We start from the raw sequence: 19671 nt of genomic DNA, 5'->3' as shown, positions 1-19671 counted from the left end.
CATAAACTAATGTTTACAATGTTTACTGAGGTAATAAATCAAGAGAGAAGTAGAGTCATTTTCTCATAGACTTCTATACAACCAGACTTATTTTTACAACCAGGAGTCGCCCCCTGATGGCCGTTAGAGAGAATGCAAGTTCATGGCACTTCCCGATTGTCTTCACTTTTCAGAACCAGCTGCTCCACATCTCATCCATACAGATCTTCAGCCATTGCTGACCACCATCAAACCAACAGTGTCTAGACTTCATTGGTTTGATATTCCTGCAAAACTAATGACATCACTACTTCAACACAATATGACTTCACGATATAATAGCCAAAGACACTTTATTTTTATTCAGCTTTCCTATTATGTCAATATTATTTTTATTATCCTTCAGGCATCTCTTTAATTAAGGCTATCCTGATTAAATTACTTTCAATAAACAACAGCCAGGTACTGTATATAGCTTTCTTAAGTCTTGTTTTCAGGGTTTGCTTTCACAGCTCCGAACCTGGACGTAAAGCTCTGGGGGCAATTTCCTTTTCTTTTTAATAGCCATACAATGCTCAGAGCAGACACTGTCATTAGAAGAAAAAGACGGCTTTGATTGTGGCTTTGACTTGAAAGCAATTGGAAGATAACGTCTGTCACTGCTGCTACCTCCAAACATTGCATGTCATCGGTGCACCATCAGCACCTTTAAATCAAGATTGGGCGCGTTGTTTCGGCTCTGAATTAACTTCTCATTTTATTGCTTCGTCCTCTGAGCACAAGAGCAAACAATGGAAGGCACAGATGCAACGCAGTCTTGTTTAACAATTTATTTCAGCATATACATTTTTCCCCAAGTATACAAATGTCAGTATATATGACAGAATTAGTTGCAGTTTGACAGAATCAAGCAAGTGCAGAAGTGTAAGCATCACAGGATCATGGTCAGAAAATCTTCTGGTTTGCTACAACCTACTCGAAGAAGGATATGATGATCTGGTCATACACACAGCACGCTGTACAGAATACACCAGTATTATTAAAACTTACGTGACTTGGTTTTCTGCCCATTTGTAACACTTCACATTCTGGGATGTTAGACGCTGCATATAACAGTGAAGAATCCAGTCGGTCATGAACATTCAAAAGAACATAGTGGGATTGAGAAAAAAGTATCCAGCTTTGATTGGACTTATTCATGAAAGGGCTACCAATCAGAGTTACTCCAGTGTAGTTTCTGATTTGATGCAAATATAAAAGAGTCATAACTTGGTGTCGGTTGGGAATAAACGTCCAGAAATCCGAGAAAAAAGCTGATTCAGAACAGTTTGTTAAACTTTTCCTCAGCATCAAAGTAATCCAGTGACAGCTGACTGTACATCTATGGGTACAGTCAGCTATCACTGTACATCCATGGGTACTTTGCAAAAGGGAAGTGGGAATCGCTAACGTGACTTAACTCTTTATAATAACCATCATTAAGAAATGGTAAATTGGTAGTCAACAACATTTTAGTTAATGGTTATTTGACTCACAATGAAAATTAACGATTTATTATCAATAATTGGTTTATAAACCATCTTTAAAAATGAATCCATAGTGGCTGTTACGATGTTGCAATTGATGATTATGAAATAATGTGAAATGGTCAATAAATACTTTAAAAATCATATATAATTTAGATAGCTAGTTAATACTTTAATGATGATTAATTAAGTGTATTAATATCATCAGAATGTAATTGTTATCGTCACTGACCAGCTATGATACAATATATTATTTATTAACTTATTCTTTCATTTTGCACAAACTTTTTTGAATACAACCCACGACTGGCGTCAAAAACAAGCGGTGATGAATACTGGCAATCGGCTCAAAGTCGTCATATAAGACACGTTATACAATCTTACCAAAAACAATATTAAACTCACCAAGCTGACTCCCCGCATTACAACGGCTGAGTGGTGGCGATGTACTCAGCAGTGTGCCTACTAGTAACTTAGCCAGTTAGCCAAACACACCGTCCCAAACAATTAAAGTGAGCAACTTGTACGTCTGGACACAGAGTAAGGGCTCGGAGTTGGAGATGTGCTCAGCTGTGTTATCACTAGCGGCCCCTGCTGTAAACTACTGATAGCGTAAAATAGCAGGCTCAAAAGAGGATAGCGGTAGGCTGCCTGTAGACGACCTTTACAGGGTCTTGCCCTCCTGATGGCTTCCAATCTTTGTGTCGTCATATTAGTTCCCAAATAGTCCTACAAATTGGTGTTAGCATGCGTCCATTTATCAGATGAGCTAAAACCTTTCTTTTCACACAAAAGTCAAATTTCACTCTGAGTTGATCAAACAATACATAAAGTAGAATTTGAAACAGCACATCCCATGGGAAATAAATGAGATGGTGGATTTGAAATACAGAAGGACCATTGAGTTCCCTGAAAAACTGCAGGTTAATGTGACTATAAAGCTCAGGTGTTGTTGGCTATAAGGTTGAGTAATAGTGACGACTGCAATGAGGTAAAGGCACCTGCAGAAGTTATTTTGTGATGTGATCTCCCAGGTTAAGTTATATAGTCTCCTTTGCAGTAAATATAAATATTCACAGCAGTCAGCAAAAACTATACTGTAAAATGAAAAAATACAAGTTTCTTTGATTCCCTGACATTTGTACTCCGTACATGATACAAAGAAGAAGTCTAATCTGAAGCATTGGAATACAGCGATAATACAACCATCTTTTCAATTCAACAATTAATAATCACAACCCTGGGATCCCCACGCTGGTCATAGCACATGTAATGCTACTTATCTTACATAGTGATGAGTACTTTTAGAGAGAGAGACGCCCTTCAGGAGAACACAACCTCTTTGTCGGCTCATGACAACAATTGCTACACTCTTCACTCTTCATTGTAGGAGCTTCTATGGGTTAGTCGTGGTCTTTAGATTTCTCCACGACGACAACCTGCTCCTCCTCAAAGCAGAGCTTGAAGAAGGTGAGCACTGAGCTTAGCATGTAGTGTTGGCTCTTGGTGGAGGCCATGTTGTGTCCTTCATCTGGGAAAATCTAGGCAGCAGGAAATAGAAAAGAAAGTGTCATTTATTTAAAGTTTTTTATTACCTAAATTATCTTTATACTGCAGTGTCAAAATCACTCAAAGTGTTCATTTTGGGGAATATGCTTGTTGACTTTCTTGCAGAGAGTTATGGTGTGATCACACCAAACGCAAAGTGAAGCTAATACGCGTAACGCTAAAATATTTTAGCTTTAGCGAGAAATGCACGCTGTGTCTCAAAAGCCTATCAGTGTTGAGATTCTCCTACTGTAGTCACTGATGTCCAAACGTTGAATCAGAAATGGGGGAGAAATACATTGTAGCTGTCTGTGGTCAGCGAGAGCTCTACAGTAGCAGACACAACTCTATGAATGAATGTGTGTATGGACCATAGACTAATTTCGCAAAATGTTATTTTGAATGTTGATGGAGCAGCTATAATGTTAACATCGCCTCGCATTGATGGATCCAAACCCGTCAGAAAACAAAGATTTTAAAAGTTCTTTGTTTGGTGTCTTGCATACAGACCCGACGAAGCATTCAGACTTTTATCAAATCAGCGTCATTACCTACTTATTTCGGCATCTTTTTTTATCTGTTTATTGCAATCAAATCACAGGAAAATGTTTTCATATAGTTAACCAGCGGACGTGTTGACAGATGCAGTGAATACAGCTTTTAACACAAATATTAACTTGTTCACGCATTATTTTAAGGAGCCACATATCTCATATGGTAAGTGCTGATTTAAATCAGAAACCATATAATCTAACAGTCAGATAAGTGCTCAGTTACAGAGTGATCAGAGTTCATGAGCTTCACCAGCAGTGATTGACAGCTGCCTTAGAGACTCCTCGGCTTTCCTTGTTTTTTTTCCTTTGGTGAGGTGGAATCGTGCGTTTGACATTAGCAGAGGAAGCATATTTTCTCATGGATTGACTCATGTACTAATGTCAGGATCAACACACTCCAAACTCCTCAAGTACCGCAGCTTGGTGAGTGACCTTATGCCTCAAACTATGACGCTCTAGGTTCCCCTTTATAGCGTCAGTCAGGGACAGCGTGTCAATATACACTTCTTACATGCAACAATGTATTTTCAAAGTACACTTCCATCTTGACAGGAAGTTAGGTTTACGTAACAAATTCTACTAAGTAAGGGTTAGGAAAAGATTGTGGTTAACTTTTATTATGCGAGTATCGACTGAGGTGACAAAATATGTCAACAGCTACTCTGACTCTCACGGGGGATGGGTTTACTCTGGAGCTGGTTTGAAACCCTGGTGCGTCTCATATAGACACCAAAGAGTACCTGTGTGTATCGGCTGTATGTTGAGGGACACTGACCACACTGCTCTTGGCGAGCTGGGAGTGAAAACGTTTAGTCAGGATATGAGCAAATATGACGAAGTCATTTTTTTTGAAGCTATCAGCTGTGTCTTTAAACCTTAAGAGAGAGAGGGTGGCTCGTTTGACAGATGAACACAACATCAAGGTCTCCTCTGGTCAGTAACATAACATAAACTCAGAGAAGAAACGGCAGTAGTCACCTGGAGAGTGTAGTTAACATTCGACGCAGACAGCAGTTTGACCAGCTCAGCAGACTGCTGGAAATGAACAGTGGCTGAAAAAAGAGCAGATAACTCGAATGAAAATTCATCCCAGCCGCAGTGTTCAGTCCATTACACTTCCACAGTCGGGTGTTTAATGAAAACTCAATTGTAGAGCCAAAACACGTGCTCAGCTAATCATATTATGCAGCAAGTCGATTCGTCACGAGGCCAGGTAGCATCAAGTCAAGAATGAGATTGAACCAATCAATGCACACAAAGAATATTACTGCACATCAACATGTTTCTGCATGTAAAATCCCTGAGCACACATTCTTAGCAGTGATACAAATGGAAGAGCAGCAAAAATAACTTTCACAACAAAATAGCACGTAGTATGTACGGTATACTTTTAAATTTGTTGCAAACAGTCAAGACAATTTCCAATACAGTGGCTAAGGTCAAGAAGAATCTCATTTTAAAACGGTGCCAGCCTGCCAATAAACCCTATAACATGTCCACACATCTGCTTTATTCTCCGTACCTGTACCCATACTCACCATCTGCTGTGCCATGGATAATACGGAAGTTCAGAGGACTCGGTGCTGTGATGTTTCTGAGCAGACTGGAAATCTGCCAGAGACAGTGAACAGTAAGGTGAGCCTCCACAGAAGGAAATAGCAAGAGGTGTAACATCAATTAAACAACATATTCAAAGTTAATCAACAATGGCCCAATCCCAATCTCCACCCTCACGGACTAGGACTTTGAGGTGTGCTCCTGTAAAGTCCATGAGGGTTTAGTTCTGTCTCAATTTCAAATCATCGAGTGTTTGAGGGCTCTCTCACACACATTCTGAGCCCTTTATGAACACTTTCTGTAAGTCCATATTTCTGCAGACTTTGCCGAAGGGAATTACCCACAATTCATAGCAATGTGCCGTTAGGGGTTACGAGTGGAAGCACGGAGACGTAAACAAGGTAAACAAAGAGGACGGCTCATGTGTGTTCAGCCTGGAGAATTACATTTACTCAGAAACATTAAAGATGGAACATAGAAACACATGAAATCAGAGCAATGAAAGCAAAGATTATATTAAACAGATTTATTCATCAAACATTTCAGTTTCTTTTTGAAGCGGTTTTGACAAAACTGAGTAAATAGATTATTTGAAGTTACCTCTCATCTCCTGGAAGACGTTCATATCAGGGAGTAAAACGTTTTAAATAAATACCCACAATTGGACATGATATTTTTTGACGTTGTCGTGGTAACGTGATATGTTGAAGCAAAGTGCTGTCCCATTCGTATTCACATCATTTGAAGCCCTCACAGTCTCTCACACTCAACCATTTAACAGGTGACGTCAGTAAGTCCCTGAGGGTTCAGGGTTCAGGGCCTTAGGGGGGACGTTGGGATTGGGCCAATCAGCAATGTTAACATCAGGAATTTGTGCTCTTATGTTTATAGGAATGAATAAAGTATATCAAGGTAGTGAAAAAGAGGGAAATCACATCTTTGAACAGGATCAGTATCCATAAGTGAAAGTAATGTGTACAGGAACCACCAGAGCAGGAAGATGACAGTTGACAGCTTTTCGAGACAAAAATACCATTAAAGTTTAGAAACGGCTTCAAGCACGTTTCTGGTGCTTGGACTTGTATTTTGATAATTACTGGTAATTACAATTATTGAAAAAAATATGGTAGCACACGCTATGAAGCATTAATTAAGTATGAGTAATGAGTAACTTAATTCATCATTTATATAGCATTGTTCCTACATTAACACTCATTAGTATGCAGTTCATAACAACAGTTATAACATGTTTTATTCTTGATTAATAATCTCATCTATTATATGTTTTCGTGATACATTTTATATCTATATATCTATTGTGTTTTCATACTATTATATATATGTGTATATATATATAAAATAGTATGAAAACGTATATATATATATATATATATATATATATATATATAATTGATGGATTCCCCATTTGTTCCCCAATGTCTTTGTTTGTTTCTTGTTTGTATTTAACAGTATATTGTTTGCATCTTGCAATAAATATTGACATGTTCTTGATAACTTGGTGTTGTGTCTATTTGCCTTTTCTGTTGAAAAACGATGTTATGAGGCACTGATGGCCTTTCAATGTAATTTATAAATGCTTTATAAGGCATAAATAGACCTCACTTTAGATGAGGTCACAACACACTTTACTAATGAGTAGTAACTACCTTAATAAATCATGAATTAATCATGAATTGCATTATTGATACGCATTTATATAGCATATATTAACATAGTCCCTAACCATTAGTGCATATTTAAATCATTATATATAAATGCATGAATAATGTACATCTAAATAAGTTATTAATCATTTACTAACACTTTATAAATGATGTTATTTAACAGGGGTCTTCAACATTTTTCAGGCCAAGGACCCCCAAACTGATAGAGAGATGGAGCAGGGACCCCCGACTATATATATTGTATACAATTGTGTTTTATATTAAACTGGGCCTAGTGCCATGTATAAACATACCTCTTTATTGTGCATTCAATACTAAGCTATTCAAATAATACACAGGTTCATATATTCATGTTTTTATTTTAAACATGTGCAAGGTACAGTGAGTAGGGTGGCCATGCCACTGCCATTTATAAACATACCTTGTCAGCTGATACCAATGCCAATATCAACATTGTCTGTCAATTGCATGATAATCATGCATACAAGCTATTCAAACTGATGTTTTCATTTTAAACATAAATGTGGAAACGAAAAATGAGTGATGGCCTATTAGTGCCACTGCCATGCATAAAGATACCTGTTATCTTGCATACAATACTGAACTATTAAAATAATGGACACATTCATGTTTAGAGAGAAAAAATATATAATTTATTATTATTATTTTTTTATTTTTATTTTGCGGACCCCCTGCAGTACCTCAGCGGACCCCCTAGGGGCCGCGGACCCCCTGTTGAAGACCTCTGATCTACAACTCCTTAATGAGTTTGTAATACATATAATACTTCATTTACAAATGGGGAATCCATCATTTATAAAGTATGAAAACACAATAATGAAACACATAATAGACGAGCTTATTAATCAAGAATAAAACATTTATAACTGTTATGAATTGCATACTAATGAGTGTTAATGTAGGAACAATGCTTTACAAATGATGAATTAAGTGTTTACTCATACTTAAGTAATGCTTCATACTGTGTAGTTTTTATAAAGTGTTAGCAAAAATAATTTTATAAATTCCCTTTTCCTGTTTATTTAATGATACATTCATATATGCTGTTTAATGATACATCCATATATGCTGTTTAATGATACATCCATATATGTTGTTTAATGATACATCCATATATGTTTTTTAATGATACATCCATATATGCTGTTTAATGATACATCCATATATGCTGTTTAATGATACATCCATATATGTTGTTTAATGATACATCCATATATGCTGTTTAATGATACATCCATATATGCTTTTTAATGATACATCCATATATGCTGTTTAATGATACATCCATATATGCTGTTTAATGATACATCCATATATGCTGTTTAATGATACATCCATATATGCTGTTTAATGATACATCCATATATGCTGTTTAATGATACATCCATATATGCTGTTTAATGATACATCCATATATGCTGTTTAATGATACATCCATATATGCTGTTTAATGATACATCCATATATGCTGTTTAATGATACATCCATATATGCTGTTTAATGATACATCCATATATGCTGTTTAATGATACATCCATATATGCTGTTTAATGATACATCCATATATGTTGTTTAATGATACATCCATATATGCTGTTTAATGATACATCCATATATGCTGTTTAATGATACATCCATATATGCTGTTTAATGATACATCCATATATGTTGTTTAATGATACATCCATATATGTTGTTTAATGATACATCCATATATGCTGTTTAATGATACATCCATATATGCTGTTTAATGATACATCCATATATGCTGTTTAATGATACATCCATATATGCTGTTTAATGATACATCCATATATGCTGTTTAATGATACATCCATATATGCTGTTTAATGATACATCCATATATGCTGTTTAATGATACATCCATATATGCTGTTTAATGATACATCCATATATGCTGTTTAGGGTCCAGGAGTATCTGGGATAATGTAATAATTCTATAGGTTTATGTTATGGCCATTAATTTCAACACCGTCTCTGAGAGATCATCTCTTTTCTTCCGGTTTCGGACAGCAGATGTCTCCGAATACTACAGTACCCATGAGCCTCAGCCGCTGTTGCTATGGAGATGAACGTAGTCAACGGTGCAAATCTGTGGAATCTGTGGAATTCAGCAGCCATTGTAGTAGACCTGTCTCACAGCAGACATATTGACTTGTGAAAGCAGAAAGAGCACAGGTGTAATGAATCACATCAACAGTGTCTCAGGTTCATTAAGCCGAGCCAGTGAGTCAGCGTGGGCTCAACCTGGGCCCCGAGGCCGGCAGGCAGCCATGATTAATGTCATCAGTTACACCTGCTTCTCCTGCTATGATGTGCAAATGTGAAAAAGGTCTGCTCGGGACGAAGCCAAACACCATACAAGTTTCCAAATTCATCTGTTGAGTCAGAAGCTGAAAGTGAACTGAGAGTTTTAAACTACGTCAATTAAAATATGCTATGACAGACAACGGGTCGGATTGATGCAGTTATATAATACGATTTAACCAACTATTGCTGCTTCTGTTACTCTTTTCAATCTTGTGATTTTTGTGATGCGTTTTCGCGATACAGTTAGCAACGTTGTGCAAACATTATAACGTCTTCAGATCACGTCCCGCGTCGTCCTGGATTTTCACGTAATGCGCAAACGTTTGTGTTGGTCTCAGAACGACATCAAACATGGCCAATAATAGCTGACATAAAAGAACTATTACAACTTGCCAAATTGAATCTAATTCCTGAAGACGTCGCTCAATCTTTCTTCTCGTAGACGGGCTTGATAGTCAAGCCGACTTTCTTATTTTTCTACTTTGTTTTTATTGTAGCCATGCAGAGCCTCTTGTTCCAACTTCTGATCAGTTCATTCACTACGAGCCAGTTGATGGAAACGTGCCTTTTCTGAGTTTCTTGTTATGTGACATTTCTAAAGTTTGCTTAACATTTGCGTGACAATGGAATGTCTGGAGGGACCTTCTCTCTCGTTGACACGTTTAACCTGTTTCAGAGGTATGAGACAACAAATGTGACGGGCTGAGAGGACAATGATCGCCACACACTCCAATTTTTTTGGGATTCCTCTTCACCCAGCCTCTCTACACAATACCCCTCATATGAATGAAAATGACAGGTGTGCTTGGAAAGCTCCCACTTTGTGCTGGTTGCAGAAGTAAAATCGACTCCTGCGTCTCTTTTTTTCACGTTGAATGCCAGAATAAAAGAGTGTAGTTTGCATTCAGGTGTGGGACAGCATTGTCTTTAATACTGTCAGTGAGATCTGAACACTTTCCTGTCAAACAGAGAGAAGAATGAGCATGCGTTCGAGCTGTATACTCTCTACATGAACAGCTACTGCCGTTGTGAAAATAAAAGCACGTTCCTACTTGGTATTTGTGATCCTCTTTTGCCGGGAAGCCAAAGTATTTCTCGGTGTAGGCCGACCCTTTAAAAGGATGACAAAGGGAAACAGAGACATTGTGACTGTTTTAATTCACTCACTATTCATTCACAACAACACTTCCAATGCCTTTCAGTTTTACTTCTTCACTAAACATTGGACACTGTGTTGCTCCGCTCGATTTATTAGCCTTATTAGGTTGGTTTGACATTCAGAATCGGTGGTCCAGTTGTTTAGTGTTGCTTTGTAAATCAAATGCCATCACCATGGAGTAGAGCTTAAATCTGATAATGTATACATGTCAACATTGATGACCAACTATGGAATAATTGGTTTTACTGGCTGTTTGAATGTCTTTGTCACGCTTTGGATTTATAGGCCACACATTCAGATCATTGTGCTACTGTAAGTATGTATGATATTCCATCGCTCTATGATACCATGGAGTCTCCAGTTTGTTATGGGGGCGACAGCGATGCCACACCGGAACATGGCGCTGTGGGACAGGAGCAGGAGAGCAGAAAGAAATCCTCCATACGCCTGGAACAAACAGAACATGGCTGCTTTAAGAGAATGTTGGACAAGAAACAGAAGTCATTTTCAGTGGTTATTGATTTATTAGATAGAGATGCTATGTTACCTTTCCATAAACTCCAACTCTGTTGCCATCGATGTAGGGTAGTCTGACCAGGTGCCTGGAAATGTAAAGAGTTAACTACACAGCAAAAATGAAGTGATGCCTTCCTAATGAGACTACACCGTAAAAGAGTATCCTTGGTTTACTAATTTAGCTTTAGCAGTCTGAGTTAGCCAGATGCAACCCAAAGCATCAAATACCACAGCTTGGTCTTATACCGAGGCATCCCTCGGCATCTGTATGAGACACACCGGGCTTTCAATTAACTCCAATGTAAACCCATCAGCATCAATTTGATATGGTCAGAGCAACTGACGTAGTATTACGAGTGAGAAAGTCTAGAGCAGTAGGGGAACCTTCACCCAGGAGACCAGCGCTCGTGTCCCGTGTAAAACCAAGTCACAGTAACAGTTGGTACAGTTTGGATGTGACCCATATGTCAGTCTACTTAAACATTATACGCAGTATTTATACAGTATTAGCCATCTTTTAAAATATTTAATCCCAACTGTTTTACCATTTATATGATATGATTATGAATATTCATCTTTCCACTATCAATTTACCTCGTCATTTTTAGTTTATTTTATACCTCTTGTTCTTTCTTTTCTACTTGCCCTATTTATCTTTTCTTCTTTATTTACTTGTGCTGCTGCAACAACAAACTTTTCTCTCCTGTGATTAATAAAGGCTTGTCCTATTTTAAATGAGCACAGCTACGGGGAAACAGCAGGAAGAAGTGTATTAAAATACATATCAACACATAAAGCACCTTCAATACAAAAACACAAACACCAATGTCAGCCATATTTGGAGAACCTACTGTATACAATCAACTGACTCATTTTCAGAAACAAAAGAGAAGCTTACTCCAGAGCTGTGATCTGGTCCTGAACATCCACAGTTCCCAGTCTCTGGTGAACCTCGTGCAGGACCCTCTGACCCTGGAAGCCGCTGCCCCGGCCGTCCAGACGAGCCACGAGGACGCTGTCTGAGCTGACCAGCACCGAGTCCCAGCTGAGAGAGAAGCGGTCTATGACAGCCTGACCACCGGGGGCGCTGTCCCTGTGAGAGGACGGTATGAGTTTCGTCCACAAAAATTCTTCAACACATCAAAATAAAGCCAGAATAAATAAACATGTTGGTTCATGTGTAAAACATGATTCAGATCGGTAGTTCCCAATATTTTAGGCTCGTGACCACTTCAAACAAAACCTTGTCTACTTGCAGCGCCTTCTCATTGGTTGCATGTATCTACCTAACAATGAGGTATGATGTACATCATCATCATCACACGACCCTTCAAATTTGATCTTTGTTGGAAGTTGTGAACTTGTGATTTAGGGCACACATTTCCAGCTTGTTTACTAAGCATTTGATTCTCAGCTTCTTTATTTAATACTTTATAGAATGAAAAATTTCTGCATTGTTTTTCAATATAATGGAAAATAAAATGACATACAGAATCAGTAACAGCGGGTGCTCCTTTGTTTCATCCAAACCTATTGGGATAATCAACTCCAGACGAAGTGCTGCAAAAAAACAACACAATTTCAAGATTTTAATTTATTGTCATATACATACAATATACAATTTCTGCTACATAACATAACATTCATTTGAACATTCAGGCCAGAGATTTTAAGGTAAATGCATAGTCAGCACGATGGAAGTCCATACTAGTCAGTCACAGTAAAAAAAAAATCAACGCGAGAACTTTAGCAAAAAATAGTTTTTCCTGAGTTAGTTGCTTCAACCCGTTCAACTATTCAAATACCGACGTTTGGTCAGTGCCCCTCGGCATACTAGTGTTTGTGTCCCGTTTGTCACTTGTCTATCACGTGATTTGTTTAGTCACAGGCGAGACGCTAGTAAGTCAAGTTATATTCAACCATGAGTTTTTCCTATACCTAAATTAGTGGTTTTGTTGCGTAAAACCAAACTTCTTGTGAAGATGGAAGTTTATTAAAAGTTTAATCTGAAAGGACACTATGCATGTAACAAGTGTATATTTAGGGACCTAGTGCGTCGATCTCCGATGCCAAAGGGCACTGACCAAGCATTGACGAGTCGTTGCGGTGGAGTTGAGAATGTTGTGGTATTTTGAACGATTTAGCTTGACTTAAGGTTTGACACAGTCTTTAAAGCGTAGCCGCTTGGAGTGCGTGTCCACTTGGATCGGGCCAATTGATTGGTTTCCGGAAGTGTTGCTTGCAGCGTTGTTGGTAGCTGCTGCACAGAGCACTGCTTGCTTGCATATTAAAAAGTGAATTAATATAGCACATGACGTGTCCAAATTGCAACAACTTTGACAAGGCAAGGCAAGTTTATTTGTATAGCACATTTCAACAACAAGGCAATTCAAAGTGCTTCACATAAAACCATTAAAAACATCAGAACATAAGGCAAAAGAAAAGGAGAGAAAGCCCTCCCTTGGGCCGCCAGCAATACAGCCAGCAAGCGTGAAGAAAATCGGATGTTTCTCGAGATATGCGAAGGACACACAGAGACAGACGGATGGAGGTTCCTTGCTTCATAGTCAGACTAGAAAGTCAAACTCAAAGATGTGTTCATGTTTCATGCCAGAAAACCTTAGAACCTTTATGTTCACACAGTGATGTGATGTGAGAGTGGTTGAAATGAAGAGGAATTGTTGTCAGAGATGTTAACTGGTGTGAACGAGCCGGGCAAAGATGGGAGGACGGCACTGTCACTGGAGGAAAAGTGAGAATATCGCTTATCAGACCTGTTAAAGGACCTGAGGACTGAAGATGAAGCGTATTAAATGAACGTTTTGTCTTTGGGGCTAAACTGCCTGAACTTACCTGAATGAATCAAAGGGTTCTATGAAAATCCTCAAACTCCCTAAATAAAGCTGAAACAAACGCGGTGGTTCATGTGAAAAACAAGTCTTTGTGCATGCAGCGTTTGAAGTCAGTGCTCCCATCTGACTTTGTTTTGTCTCGAAAGGCCTTTAATATGTTTCACATTGTCTCTAATGGTAAACACAGACTAGAAAAAGGCAGCCATATGGTGAGCCGTCGCCTCCAATTGAAACGATACAGGGCTTCGTTTCATAATCAGCTCAGAAAGCTGTGCACCTGTTTGCTCAAGTTGTGTTTATCCTGAATGTGCACGTGTGACATGCAGATGTGAGTGAGCCTGCCTGTCCAGCTGATGGGTACGTATTGGGCTGGAAACCATCACTACTGTCACCATTGAAGATGATTGTTACAGTATGTCCTACCAAAGTTGTTGATTTGTACGGTTCTTCTTTCCCACTTGGGTATCCCCCTGTTTATCAGCGCATGTCTTAACGCTGCGTTCCTTTCCACAGTCTTGTGCTCTGTGACAGGGCAAGAAAAAGAATGACTTTAGTTAGAAGGAAACTCATACCTGCAATAACTAAACAAAACCCTCCATAACTCCTTCACTTCAATGTCCTGCTGTTCTATAAAGTGTGCCGAGATGATCAAAACTCTGTTCACGTTCATTATCAAACAAACAACCAGTGGCAGCTGGCCAATAGGGCTGATCCCAGATCAGCCTGACCTCACAATCAGACAGCAGACTAGCGGGAAAGGGAAGCAGTAGCCTACATGCGAAGCTTCTCTAGTAGCTGTAGGCCTACACCAGACAGGTTTGGCTAGCTGGATGACGTCATGCTAATAACTGATTTAGCTTTTTAAAGCAACGGGGACAGATCCAGCACGGACAGTTTGTGAGTGAGGGACATGAAGCACCTGTCATGTGTATGTTTATATTATAGTGATTATTATTATGTGATATATATATATTATTATATAATACAGAATATCATTATATGATATATATATATTATTATATAATACAGAATATTATTATATGATATATATATATTATTATATAATACAGAATATTATTATATGATATATATATATTATTATATAATACAGAATACTATTATATGATATATATATTATTATATTATACTGAATTCCCTGTGAGGGAGACAAATATAAGATGTCCTGACGTGTTTGTCAAAGTGTTATTTACTGCTTTTTTTCATGTTGGAATACATGTTAAATATTTAACTGCAAAGTAGTAATACGTGTTTGATACCTACATTTTTTTTTGCATTAAATCATACTGGGAAGTTTGCTGAAATTGATTGGATGTGGCACAGCCCTAGAACATGTTCCATCAGCCGCCACAGCAAACAACTGTGACTTATAAAGTCCCACGAGTCAGGAAACTGACTAACTAACAAGGAATCAAGGTCAAACAGCATGGTAACTTAGTGTGATACAATAGGACTGGAATCATCAACACCCCTCAATCTGTGAGCCTGCAGGAGAGGACGAAGATGACCGATTTATTGATCTCAGTGACTTCATTTACATAAATGAGTTTGAGTAAATTCGATTGATTAATGCAGAAAATCGGCTTCCACCCAAACATAGTGAATAAATATACATGATGCAATTGATTGAAGAAGTGGTTGAGTCTGTTAGTGCCTACTTACTGTTCATATCACTCAGTCTGTGAAGAGTAGTTTGGGGTATTCCAGGACCTGTGGGGGGGGGGGGGGGGGGGGGGTCTATAGTTTAGATCGGGGAATGCAACTTTATCACACATTTTATCAGAACTGTAACACATTTGACCATAAAGTGACTGTCCACCCAAAAAAAATCAAAAATACATATCTTTCCTCTTACCTGTAGCGCTATGTATCAAACTAGATCAATCTGCTTTGAGTTCAACGTGACATTTTCTGCCACTTTGAGCACCACAAGCTCCATCAATACATGTCATCATTCACCCCCACATCAGGACTCTTAACTATCTAACATTCATACACATTCACACGCTGAAGGAGCAGCCTTCAGAAGCAATTTAGAGTTAAGTGTCTAGAGAAAGGGGGGGCAATTATTTTTCCCATGAGAAACAGGGACCGTTGTGGAGGGACGGACCAATAGACTGAACTCAATCCTGCTCTATATCATTCCACCTCTTTATAACAAGTACATTGTATGGTTTTCATAAGCTGTGAGTGGTAAGAGTAAATATTATGATCAGTGGTGGAACATAACTAAGTATATTTGCTATAAGTACTGTACTTATGTACAAATTCAAGGTACTTTACTGGAGTATATCTATTTTATTCAACTTTGTACTTCCACTCCACTACATCTCAGAGGGAAGTGTTGTACTTTTTACTCCACTACATTTGTCTGGCAGCTTTAGTTACTTTGCACATTATAACTTTTCAAACCTTTCCTAACTCCCCAAACTGAACAACAGAGTACAAAATAGTTAAAATAAGCTCCACCTAAAACATCTGCAGCAGGAAGAATGATCCAAACATTTGTAATATCCATATATAATAGTAAAACACTGACAGGGATCATGTTTCTGATGAATTGGTACTTTTCTTACTATTGTTTGTAGTCCAATGACCTAATTTTCTGTTTGTCAGTTCAGTGAAGGAGTGACTGAAGTCAGGTTGAATGTGTGAGGTGAGATGTGAAGGACAGCTGACAGGTGATGGTCAGTGAGAGAGGATCTGGATCTGGATTAATTAAACTTCATCACAGAGAATGTTTGTTCACATATGGAGGTCGATCCAAAGAGAACCAACATCTTCTGAGCATGTTGCTTTTGCAGCTTAGCTAGCAAAGCCTCAGCTGTCCGTGTCCGCTCTGCATCACCAACACATCTCAGGCAGCCAACATGACCCGGCCCAGCTCCGGCTTAAGCTCGGCATGCCGGAAGAAACACTTCGGGAGACTCGGAATGTTTCCATGTCATGATCCATTGAGTTACATACAGTAGTCTCTCTCGCATTTATTGTTAAGATAAATAGTGTGTAGCCGGCTTTGTTTTTCACTTTTTAGCTGTCATTAATGAACTAATGTGATACACTGACTCAATTTAGCGGAAATGGAAGATTACGATTGAGAGCTCTCAAAATGAACATAATCAAGATACAAAGTTTATTCAATGATTAATTAACTCTCTGAGAATAGTTTAGAGCCAAGTGAATATGTGATATGACGGTGAACCAGGTGCTAAACATTGCTGTGAATTCATTTCACACTCAGCTATGATGTCTCTGCTTTGGTCATAATGAGGCGTTACCTCTGCAGTGGAGGAGAACATGTTGATAGTCTGGGCTGAGGGTGGTGTCATAGTAGGTGCACTTTGGTTTGAAGAGGGAGCAGGTGAGGCATTCTTTATGAAATGGATCCAGTGTGGAGACTCTGTTAGAGGTGTGTGAGGACAAAAGAAGTTCAAAAGATTTACAACTTCTGAGATATAAGCAGCATGTTTCTTCAGGCAAAAGACAAATCAATGAAACATGTGCCATAATACGATGCAGTCATTTATACGTATTACACTGTAGTTTAACGCATAAAATGGGTTTCCATCTCCTTCTTTTTATAGATATATATTGTGCTTGAAAAAAAAGTTGAGATGTAAAAGTTTGTGTATCGTTTGAAAACATGCCTTAGTGCATGAAAAGAATCCACTGAAGCCGTAGATTAGCTGGAGTGATGAAAACTGTTGGTAACGTTGAGCAGACTAATATTCCTCTGACTAATACATGAAACAAACAGGAATGTCATATTTCCATCAGCTTTTCCACATATTTTTCGAACGTTTGAGATTTGGCTTCTGCTGATTTCTTGATGTAAACTCTCTTCTTCTGTAATGCTTTAATGGCAGAATGACTCACTTGAATGGACATGGCTATTAAATGTGATTATAGCCATTAATACATAATTAAAGTGTTTTTTAATAATAAAATAATTAAAGAGTGGTTTCTAACTCTCTTTGCAAGAAAGAAAATATCCGTATTTCCCAAAATGTCAAACTGTTCCTTAAAGCTACTATGAGGAACTTTCAGTTTATGTTGCTTTTGATACCCCTTGTGGACAAAAGCGGTAGAATTTCCAAGCACCAGAGTTCCTTTGGAGAACCTCTCATTTTACTGCAGCACGGTTTAAGAGTCTGCCCCACTCAGGTCTGGTTCTGTCTCCCTTCCCTCCAGATTCAGCTGAATCTGATCCATCTGATTTTGCACCAAATGCGCCTTGGTGGCACCGATGAAAAGCATTAACGATATAGAAATAGCCAATCTTCTCTCTGATGGTCTCGTTCACTTTTCTAGGTCATATAGAGGCATCAGTACTAAATTGAGACTGTTTCATAACCAGTTAAAAGTTCCTCACAGTAACTATAATGAACAAAGGTGCTCTCTCTACTTCTATAATAAAGACAAATCAACATGGTACCTGTAGAACTGCCGTTGTGTTGAGCCTTCCTCCGTACTTAGGAAATAACTGAAAAACACATTACCTGTTATTGGAGAGTTCATATTGTATTGTATGTCATGTCACATATTGTATGGTGTTAATATTGCATGCTTACAGTGAGTTTGTGCTCTCATCATAGGCCAGAATTCTAGAGACCTCCCAGCTTCCTGAGGTCAGGTGGCGGAGGTTGACCTCTTCACCCTCAGACTGAGAAGCACGAGAAAGAATACCGCAACACCAGAGCAGACAAAGCATGTCAGCATGACCTCACATAACCTACATGGTGTTAAAGGGATGCACTTGTGAGTTGTTTGTTTTTACCAGATCAACAATTGGATTTACGAGAATTTTCTTCAATTAAACAAAGACAAAACTGAGGTAGCTGTTTTTGGAGCCAAGCAGGTACGGATAAAAGTCAGCGCCCTGCTATCGGTAATGTTAACAACTACAGACCAAGCCAGTAATCTCAGTGGAGTCATGGACTCAGACATGAATTTCAACAGCCATATTAAGACAATTACAAAGTTGGCCTTATATCACCTTAATCTTGTCTCAGCAACATTTGGAAAACGTTGTCCATGCATTTATCTTCAGTAGACTCGACTACTGTAGCGGTGTCTTCAAAGGTCTACCTAAAAAATGTATTCAGCAGCCGCAGCTAATTCAGAACGCTGCTGCTCGAGCCCTCACAGAGTACAACAAAGTGGATCACGTAAGTCCAGTTCTGAGGTTTTTACACAAAGTTCCTCTCAAGGATTTGAATGGTTTAGTTCTGAGCTACATTATGAACCATCCAGATGTCTCAGGTGGTCTGGGACGGGTCTGCCCCCCTGAGTCAAAACTAAAAATGGAGAAGCAGCGTTCAGTTTCTATGCTCCATATATCTGGAACAAACTCCCAGAAAGCTAACTCTCACTTCTTTTAGATCTATGCCGTAGACTGTTCGGTTTGCCGTTGCCTTTTATTAAATCATTTCTTACGCAGCAGAGTAACTTTACTTCTTGAATTTTATACCGGTCTGTTCTATTTTAGCTTGTTTTTAGTTTCTATTCTTTTGGATTTTGAATGACTGTTTTAAATTGTATTGTATAATGTGTTTTATGTACAGCGCTTTGAATCGACTTGTTGCAGAACCGTGCCATATAAATAAACTTGCCTTGCCATTCAATCTTCTCAGAAATTATCTCCAGAAACTGACTTCATCTGGCACAGAACCAAGTGCCCCCGGTGCATCTACTGTACTCTCCTTAATTTATTCAACTGAATGTATTCTTAATTCTCTAGTGTTTAAGGAAATTTTGTTTTATAGTTTAAAATGATGAGACTTCAAAATGGAAACCGCATGAGCAGTGTGAATAATTGGAATAGCCTTAGGACAGATAATATGACTGCAAAAATAAATAGACCCAAGAAGTTTCATATTATACACAGTAAATTCACCTAACTCAATGTTGTTTATTTTATTAAAA

General features: G+C 38.3%; 1 pseudogene; it reads right to left on the bottom strand.

Annotated features, from left to right (window-relative positions):
• Window positions 1–2908: 2908 nt before the first annotated feature.
• LOC142938547 (inactive dipeptidyl peptidase 10-like) overlaps window positions 2909–19671 on the bottom strand; it is a 53271-nt pseudogene continuing 36508 nt past the window's right edge.

Source organism: Anarhichas minor, unplaced genomic scaffold (genome assembly GCF_050575085.1).
Source record: "Anarhichas minor isolate MPS153535 unplaced genomic scaffold, ASM5057508v1 ptg000087l, whole genome shotgun sequence".
NCBI lineage: Eukaryota > Metazoa > Chordata > Actinopteri > Perciformes > Anarhichadidae > Anarhichas > Anarhichas minor.
The sequence above is the reverse complement of the archived record's forward strand: the minus strand, read 5'-3'. Positions and strand labels throughout refer to the sequence as shown.